Here is a 7846-nt window from a genome sequence, read left to right as displayed (position 1 = left end):
ATAGTTTATGTCCAGAAATTACATGAACGGTGGCCAATGTATCTCTCTGTTGGTCCACGCCCTCAACACGTCGCCGCCACCCTCCCTTACCTCCCTGGGAAGCCAGGTTTGCAGCGAAATTCCGCTTTTGTGCCTCTCCCGGAACGTATAAACATCTAAATGGTGATCCGATTGACACTGAACCAACAACGTTGGTAACCAGCATCGGTCCAATTTGTTCGCGGGTGGGGAAGGGTGGTGCGAGCAGGCTTACACCCAAGAAAGGTTAGGAGAGTGGAGAGGCGAGGAGAGGGGGAGAGAAGAAGAGAAGAGAGGAGAAGAGAGGAGGGGAGTGGGGAGGAGAGGAGAGAGGAGGGGAGGGGAAGAGAAGTGAGGAGTAGAGTGGAGGGGAGTGGAGGAGGGAGGAGGAGAGTAGAGATGAGGAGAGGAGGGAGGGGAGAAGGGGGGAGGAGAGTATAGTCTCGACCCGAATCGTCGCCCATTCCTTCTCTCCTGAGATGCTGCCTGACCTGCTGAGTTACTCCAGCATTTTGTGAATAAATACCTTCGATTTGTACCAGCATCTGCAGTTATTTTCTTATACTAAGAGTAGAGAGGAGAGAGAGGGGGGAAGGAGTGGCGAAAGGGGGGAGGAGTGGAGAAAGGGGGGGAGGAGTAGAGAGAGAGAGAGAGAGAGAGAGAGAGAGGGGAGGGAGGGGGGAGTAGAGAGGGGAGGAAGCAGACACACCTTCGCGAGAACCTGGGTAAAGATAAGCTGACGGTGCCTGGTAACGTTCAGCTAATCAAACGCCGCTCACCATGTGCTCGTCGATCTAATGCTGGCAACTTTTAATGCAGGGAGGTGGCCGGAGACTGCAGTTGGGCCGGGGGGGAAACAGAAGGTGCCTGTGCTGTACACAAGGAGGAAACCGAGAGCCTGGTAGCAGCCTTTGGAGCCGAGGGTAGGTAATGTGAAGTTTGCAGCGGGCTGCAGCCGCCCACCCTTGCTTTGCCCCGCTGTCAGTGTAACACCCCCTCCACTCTCAATGTCCCATTCAGTCCCACCGACTGCCCTTGCAACCAGAGCGAACACGGTGAAATAATATGCCGTTCAAAAGCGTCCCCTAACATGTCCTGTAACGACTTGTAAAATGACCACTTGTTGGAGCATAGAATTACCACTTGTACACAGTATCGGACCAGGCCCTTCGGCCCACAATGTTTGTGCTGAACACAATGCATGGCAAGTTAAACTGATCCTACTGCGCCTGCACATGATCCCCTGAAAATTCATATTCCTGAAGCAAGGAGGTCCCGACCCGAAACGTCACCTATCCATCAGCCAGGCTCAAAGTGCTGGAGTAACTCAGCGGGTCAAGCAGCATCTCTGGAGAAAAAGGAGATGGGTCGGATGCTGCCTGACCCGCTGAGTTACTCCAACCCGCTGAGTTACTCCAACCCGCTGAGTTACTCCAACCCGCTGAGTTACTCCAACCCGTTGAGTTACTCCAACCCGCTGAGTTACTCCAACCCGTTGAGTTACTCCAACCCGCTGAGTTACTCCAACCCGTTGAGTTACTCCAACCCGTTGAGTTACTCCAACCCGCTGAGGTACTCCAACATGCTGAGTTACTCCAACATGCTGCCTGACCCGCTGAGGTACTCCAACATGCTGAGTTACTCCAACCCGCTGAGTTACTCCAACATACTGAGTTACTCCAACCCGCTGAGGTACTCCAACATGCTGCCTGACCCGCTGAGTTACTCCAACCCGCTGTTACTCCAACCCGCTGAGTTACTCCAACCCGCTGAGTTACTCCAACCCGCTGAGGTACTCCAACCCGCTGAGTTACTCCAACATGCTGAGTTACTCCAACCCGCTGAGTTACTCCAACACGCTGAGGTACTCCAACATGCTGAGTTACTCCAACATGTTGAGGTACTCCAACATGCTGAGTTACTCCAACATGTTGAGTTACTCCAACCCGCTGAGTTACTCCAACATGCTGAGGTACTCCAACATGCTGCCTGACCCGCTGAGTTACTCCAGCGTTGCTTTCTTCTTCTTTCTTCGTATGTCAACTACAACAATCAAAAGTGGCAATAGGTGCTTCAGAGTACCGTAGTTGACGCTTTGCTGCACATTTTGCCAGTTCTGTAGAACTACCCAGGGTGGCCGACGAGGAGAAAGCAGCTCCCTCTCCCCCCCCCCCCCCCAGCTTTGGTAACCCAACATCTGCAGTTCCTTATTTCTGCTTATCTAAAAGTTTCTGAAACGCCTTTATTGCAACTGCCTCAACCAAAACAAAACTTGCCCTGCACATCTCCTTTACACTTTGCCCGTCTCGCCTTAAAGCTATGTTCTCTGGTCTTTGACATGTCCACCCCTGGGGGGGGGGGGGGGGGGGGGGGGGGGGAAGAGAGGTTCTGGCTGTCTACCCTATCTATGCCTCTGATAATTTTACATACTTCTATCAGGTCTCCCCTCAACCTCCAACGCTCCAGGGGAAAAAAACCCAACCCAAGTTTGTCCAAACTATTAAACTACTGCTTAATCCAGGCAGCATTCTGGTTATTTTGAAGATTGAAAGTGCACGTTTATTTCTAACATAAAGCACCAGTGGGCCGCTGTCAGGCAGACGTTGGGAAGGGATCAGAGCACCCAACCCTCTTTTCATCCCTCAGATTGTTTGACAGTTTATAATTCCTCGCATGCTTACATAAATACGTGTATTAAGTTATGTCTGTGTGTGCGCGCAGGCTTTCTCCTTTGATGGGACCTGTGGGCTGAGACGCGAGTGGAGGTGCTTGGATAGGTGGGTGGGTGGGTCGGTGGTGAGCGGAGGGTACGCGGGATGCAGGCACAACCGATGGAGACTTGAACAGAGAGAGTACGCTTCATCTTCGCTCAGATCCTTGCAGAAGCCAGTCAGAAGAAGGGCCCCGACCCGAAGCGTCACCTGTACCTCTTCTCCAGAGATGCTGCCTGACCCGCTGAGTTACTCCAGCATTTTTGTGTCTATCTCCCGAGAAGCCACAGAACGCACCCAGCAGGGCTTTGTACAAAGGTTTCAATCAGGTGAAAGGCGAGCCTAGAGTGGTGGTACAACCACTGCCTCGTGGTTGGGTTGGATGCTTGAAACACACATGACCCTCGTTCTGCTTGCTAAGAAGCCCGGTTTGTGCAGCACAAAGTACCTGTCTCTACAAGTTTTGCATGTTGTGCCTTGCTCAGCAAACCTCTGCGGTTTCAACCAAGTCCCCTCGAACCGCAACTCAAACCCACTTCTGCTAAAAGAAGCGGCTTGCATTTGATACGCGAGTTTTGTGCAGTGCCTCCTCCCCTCTCCCCTTCAAGGCGCTCGACAGGACCACTGTTTAAGTTTGGCAGTGGGATACCTTCCCATTGCCAAAATCCTGGGTCAAAGAGGTAACGTTTGAAGGCGCGGCATGGAGAGAGAGAGAGTGAGAGAGAGAGCAAAGTGTAGGGAGGAGGACCCAGCCCATTGAAGCTGCCAGCGAGGCAAGGCGAGGCATATGTTTCAGAAACGTCAGGACTTGGGGAAGTTGTAGCAACAACAAGTAGGGACGAGAATACTAAGGGTTAGGATCTTAAAGGCGAGGTCCCGCTGGTCTGAGTGCCTGTGTGAGTCAGCAGGTAAAGAAGTGATGAGTGAACGGGATTTGGCCCAAATGGAGACACAAGGAGCTGCAGATGCTGGAATCTTGAGCAAAGCACAAAGTGTCGGAGGAACCCGGCGAGTCAGGCAGCATCTGAGGAGGGGCATGGGTAGGTGACGTGTAGGGTCTGGACTCTTGACTGGCCGAGTTCCCCCAGCCAGGGCCGTCTTAACGCATGGGCCCACGAGCATAGGGGCCCCATGCTGATCTGTGTATGTTAAGTGACTTGCAATAAATAAATAATACTTTTAAAATGTAGGTTCAATAAGTGCTTTTTTCGCAACATTTTCGGTCCCTAAGTGCTTCTCACAGCGATCTGTAAGTGCTTTTTGCAACAATGTAGCACCCTAAGTCCATCGCGAAGTGCTTTTCGGTAAGTGCTTTTCGCCGGCACGACAGGGGGGGGGGGGGGGGGGGCTGGTAGGGAAAGGGGGGTGGGGGAGAGTAACGGTAGGGGCCCCAGTACACTGCTTTGCCCGGGGGCCCATAATGCTGTAAAAACGGCCCTGCCTCCAGCACTTAGTTTTGGTTTCAGATTGTGGCCCAAGTTAGGATCAGTGCAACGGAGAAGTGGGTGAAGTGGAGGAGACCGTGATTTTATTTCGTGGCTTTTGTATAACGTGCCGGAGCGCTTTGTTTACGGGTGGAGAAAGGGTGGGAGACACCGAACGGGAGAGGAACCCGGGGAAGTGACACGATCCAAGAGGTGTCTTTGGAGATGGTTTGTGAAAGTGGGGGGGGGGGGGGGGGGGGGAAGGAGGAGAGTTTGAGTGCTCGTTGAAGGACCTATAACTGCTGGTAAACTTGTACTTGACGAAGCAACTTGTTATCCATAAACAGTGAGATTTCGCCTTAGACCTGAAAATGGTGTAATATTTGATGCTGTGTCAAGTCGACTAGGAATTGGGCTAAGGTAATGATGAAATAAATTCACTTTAGAAACACAAAGCAAAGTTTATAGAGTCTGAAGAAGGGCCCCGACCTGAAACCTTCCTGTCCAGAGATGCTGCTAGCCCCACTGAGTTACTCCAGCACTTTGTCTTTTTTTAGTAAACCAGCACCTGCAGTTCCTTGTTTCTAGCCTTTTGATGTGTATTTCTGAAGTGAACTCATCTCATCTTCCCCAACCATCTGGTCCCTTGCTGGGCATGGAATGGGAGTAATATTCCAAGCAATGTGAGCAGTACCAAAGGGGATTTCATAAATTGATGATTTCTATTAAATTTATTGCACTTTAACTAACTGGAAATTATTTGGGTTATAAATCAATAAATTGCAGATAATTTCTCTGGATTGGCTTACAATTGGTTACACTTGTGGTGTGAACGTTGATGAGGCTGCTGTGGTGATAGTACCTTTAGTGGATTCTTGATTAGTCAGGGTGTCGGGGGTTATGAGGAGAAGGCAGGAGAATGGGGTTGAGAGGGAAAGATTGATCAGCCACGATTGACTGGTGGAGTAGACTTGATGGGCCGAATGGTCTAATTCTGCTCCTAGAACTTATGAACATGATATTTCTGAAGTGAATTAACTTCAAGATGGACACAAAATGCTGGAGTAACTCAACGGATCAGGCAGCCTCTATGGAGAAAAGGAATAGGTGACATTTTGAGTCTGAAGAAGGGTTTCAACCCAAAATGTCACGTATTCCTTTTCTCCAGAGATGCTGTCTGACCCGCTGAGTTAGACCAGTATTTTGTGTCTATCTTTGGTGTAAACCAGCATCTGCAGTTCCTTTCTACAAACCTCATCATGGCCTAGCCCAATTCTTGCCTTCCATGGCCCTGCATCATATATCACTTAATTCTCGGGATCAAACCCGTAATCTCAATTTTCCTTGGTTACAAGTTGCTACGGTAATGTTTTTGAGTGTTTCTTTTTTAATTTCTTCTCCCATTGTTCTGTTCTCTTGTTGACCTCGCAGTTCCACGAATAGCCTTTGCATGTCTCTGAGATTATTCGGCAAATGGCAGCAGACTCTTCAGCCCTGAGACACAGCAGAGCCTTGCCTCACCTCACTGCCTCCCAGTGTGTGCCTGACCCCTTACAAACCGGCTAGCAGAAGCAAAGAGTGCGACCTAAAAATGGGAACATTGTGCTCCCTCACTAGCCCTCAATTACTCAAGCCATCCATATGAACAATAACACCATTTAAATGACACTTGGACAGGTACATGGAAAGGAGAGGTTTAGAGAGATGTGGTTCGAATGTGGGCAATGGGACCAGCTTAGATGGAGCATCTTGATCGGCATGGCTGAGTGGGGCCGAAGAGCCCGTTTCCCTGCTGCATGACTCTATGACCCTAATGCTTATTGGCATTGTCCTTATTACAGGTATTTTCTCCAGTGGTTTATTTAGAGATATAGCATGGAAACAGGCCCTTCGCCACACCGAGTGCACATCGACCATTGATCACCCGCTCAATAAGGGTCAGTGGAAAGAAAGTGTGACATAGTCCACATCTGCCCTGTCACAAACCTCATTAGAAAGTTCTGGAGAAACCTCTGGAGAAAGTTGAAATTTTACTGATGATAGCTGATTGCAGTAATTCTAAACAGATCTGTTAAAATGATCAAAACCAGTACTGCTTTTATCAAAAATTAAATCATTCTTGTGAAGCCCTGTGAAAATCAGGAGGTGATTTCCACCACGGCGGCTGAAGAATTTAAATTCAACCAGCTAAGCAAATCTTTTGTTCAAGCAAAAAAACAATCTGAGTGGTGGTAACCATGGCATTATCGGATTGTCATTAGAAATCCTTCTGGTTCACTAACAGCTTTCAGGAAAGGGAATATACCGTCTTTACTTGGTCTGACCTTTCTGTGACTTCAAGACCACCACTGATATTGAATCTCAACTTGCCTCTTCAATTCTGGGGAAATTAAGGATGGTCAAATATGCTGCCATTTCAATGACCTCGACAATAAATACAAAAAAATGCAATTAATTCACTTGTGATTACATGAAGTGACTTCAATTTCAGGAGCTGCTAGTTGTAAATATAGTTAGTCGATGTGAACTGAGAAAATAGACATAAACAAAACCTGGAGTACTGTGTGCAGTTTTGGTCTCCAAATTTGAGGAAGGATATTCTTGCTATGGAGGGCGTGCAGCATAGGTTCACTAGGTTAATTCCCGGAATGGCGGGACTGTCGTATGTTGAAAGGCTGGAGCGATTGGGCTTGTATACACTGGAATTTAGAAGGATGAGGGGGGATCTTATTGAAACATATAAGTTAATTAGGGGATTGGACACATTAGAGGCAGGAAACATGTTCCCAATGTTGGGGGAGTCCAGAACAAGGGGCCACAGTTTAAGAATAAGGGGTAGGCCATTTAGAACGGAGATGAGGAAGAACTTTTTCAGTCAGAGAGTGGTGAAGGTGTGGAATTCTCTGCCTCAGAAGGCAGTGGAGGCCAGTTCGTTGGATGCTTTCAAGAGAGAGCTGGATAGAGCTCTTAAGGATAGCGGAGTGAGGGGGTATGGGGAGAAGGCAGGAACGGGGTACTGATTGAGAGTGATCAGCCATGATCGCATTGAATGGCGGTGCTGGCTCGAAGGGCTGAATGGCCTACTCCTGCACCTATTGTCTATTGTCTAAAACCTACTGGATAAGAAAGTTGTGAAAACTTTTAAAGTTGAGTATGATTTTGGAGTCATTATTTTGCTTTGTGGATTCAGTTTACTTTTTCTGTTGTTTCTGCACGACATCAGAATGCAAAATAGGTTGGCCGATTTGCAAATAGATATGAAGACACAAGGAAGTACAGGCAAAATGCAGTTCCTAGGAAGGAATTGCAGATGCTGGTTTACACCAAAGATGGACACAAAATGCTGGAATAACTCAACGGGTCAGGCTGCATCTCCGGAGAAAAGGAAGGGGTGATGTTTCGAGTCAAGACCACTCGACCCGAAACGTCAACTATTCCTTTTCTCCAGAGGAACTGTTGATGCTCCTTTAGAAAGAAAAAGTGCTGGAGTAACTCAGCTGGACAGGGAGGGAATGGACAGGCAACGTTTTGGGTTGGAACCATTCTTCAAACTGTTTGTAATAGGGAGAAGAAAGCTGGAAATGAAGTGGGGCAGGACAAAGCCTGGCGAGTGACAGGTGGATACAGGTGATGGGTTTGATTGGTAGATGGGTGGGCAATGGCTAGAGATGAAAAGGAGAAAAGAGGAGTGAA

General features: G+C 48.6%; 1 long non-coding RNA gene across 1 annotated transcript in view; it reads left to right on the top strand.

Annotated features, from left to right (window-relative positions):
- The first annotated feature begins 790 nt into the window (after nucleotides 1–790).
- Nucleotides 791–7846, top strand: part of LOC144594846 (uncharacterized) — a 28065-nt gene continuing 21009 nt past the window's right edge. The window contains exon 1 of the long non-coding RNA XR_013547428.1: nucleotides 791–941. This is a non-coding gene — a long non-coding RNA (uncharacterized LOC144594846). The remainder of the gene's footprint in view (nucleotides 942–7846) is intronic.

The sequence above is a fragment of the Rhinoraja longicauda genome, chromosome 6 (assembly GCF_053455715.1).
Source record: "Rhinoraja longicauda isolate Sanriku21f chromosome 6, sRhiLon1.1, whole genome shotgun sequence".
NCBI classification, from domain to species: Eukaryota; Metazoa; Chordata; class Chondrichthyes; order Rajiformes; family Arhynchobatidae; genus Rhinoraja; species Rhinoraja longicauda.
This window is presented reverse-complemented; position numbering and strand designations above follow the sequence as displayed.